The sequence below is a fragment of the Notothenia rossii genome (genome assembly GCF_949606895.1).
Source record: "Notothenia rossii genome assembly, chromosome: 10".
Taxonomy (NCBI): Eukaryota; Metazoa; Chordata; class Actinopteri; order Perciformes; family Nototheniidae; genus Notothenia; species Notothenia rossii.
In genome coordinates this window covers 61,283,776-61,285,571 of record NC_136908.1, presented here as the reverse complement: position 1 = coordinate 61,285,571, position 1,796 = coordinate 61,283,776, and the positions used below count along the sequence as shown (strand labels likewise).

At 46.2% G+C, this 1,796-nt stretch overlaps 1 long non-coding RNA gene across 1 annotated transcript in view; it reads left to right on the top strand.

Annotated features, from left to right (window-relative positions):
* LOC307021904 overlaps positions 1-1,796 on the top strand; it is a 125,036-nt gene that overhangs the window by 90,865 nt on the left and 32,375 nt on the right. The window lies entirely within an intron of this gene.

Below are 1,796 nucleotides of genomic sequence, written 5' to 3'. Positions count from 1 at the left end.
TACAAGAGAAAATAAATCTCAATGAGATGTTTTTTAAGTGTATTATGCCACTGTGGCAGCGGGGTGTGGTGTGGGCGCTGGCTGCTGGAGTGAAGGGAGTGGCTCGGCCGGAGGCCAGACAGCTGATCGGAATCAGGTTACGACATGCTTTTCTTCCCGCACTGATTACCTGATTCCGATCACCTGTCTGGCCTCCGGCCGAGCCACTCCCTTCACTCCAGCAGCCAGCGCCCAAACCACACCCCGCTGCCACAGCCACGTTTACACGGAGACGAAAACTAAAAAGTCTTCCGTCCACACGGAATCGGCTCACGAAACGTGTCCGTCCACACGAGACTGGAGACGCTGTAGTACATATGCCAGGCCTGTAAGTGGCGCTAGATTTATTTTCTGTCTCCATTCATTCGACTGAGCCGAGAGTGGGAGCTCGGGGGGCGGGGCTTAAGGGGCGCATGCTCTGTGAGCGCACCATGGATGTATAATAAGAACTGGATTCAGCATGGGAGGCGGGGTTTCGTTCTTTCCTATAAGAGCTGCTCATTGGCGCATGAAGACAAAATGGCCCAACTTTTGAGAGAGTGAAACGTCACAAATTACCCAGCATGCCTAGCTTTCAGAGCAGAAGAACCCGTATGTGTGCTCACAGAGCATGCGCCCCTTAAGCCCCGCCCCCCGAGCTCCTACTCTCGGCTCAGTAGAATTAATGGAGACGGCTTTTAGTGCATTTTACAACTTTAAGGACCGAATGATTCTAATAAGGGCTATAAAACAGTTCATACTGGGTAGTTCATTTAGTTTAAAAAAAATTATCCGCTGATTTACAGACGTCTCTTTCCCCATGTTAGTCAATGGGGAAAAGTCTATCTGGGCCCAGTGACGTCACGGACTGATACGGAAATTGTAGTACCGCCGTTTGGACACAACGAATATTTCCATCAGAGTCCGGCGCACTTCCTGGGGGCTTGGCACATACGGGTTCTTCTGCTCTGACAGCTAGGCATGATGGGTAATCTGTGACGTTTCGCTCTCTCAAAAGTTGGGCCATTTTGTCCTCATTCGCCAATGAGCAGCTCTCATAGGAAAGAACGAGACCCCGCCTCCGACGCTGTATCCAGTTCTTATTATACACCCATGGTTTGGCCCCCCAGAGCGTTTCCTCCGCAGATCTACCCACCTTGGGAGCCGTTATCGTTTGAGGGCTCCGTTTCCGCGGTTCCGTTACGGCCTCGTGTGAACCGTCCATACGATAGAGAAATGTAGCGGATACAACCCGTTTCGTCTCCGTGTAAACGTGGCCTAAGACAACAGAACTATGTGACCAAATACCCAATATCTACCCAAAAACAAGCAACAACAACATTCAAGATTTATTGTAATTTGTACATTAGCTACAGTGTAGATATGTCAATGAAACACTTAGGTCACAGGCTCCTCCAACAGTGCAACATATATATAGGACATAAAACAAATAAAACAGATAAAAAATGCAAGTAAATACAAATCAAATAGAATAAAAATAGTGCAAGAAGAGTCTATATATCAGCAAATGGAAAATGACATTAGATAAATAACGTGGAAGACGCAAACAGATTAGTACTGCTGCGAACAACAAAATAACATTTAGATGTGAATGACATTAGAAATGATTAGGAACAACATTACATAACATCACTTTATTTAATTTGTCTTTAGCTTAAAGCACTGGTTCTCCACTGGTCAGGCCTCGGGACCCACTTTTTCCTTTGTCAATAAATCGCGACCCAAAATTTTGAACCACTCAAATATATTCAACAAAA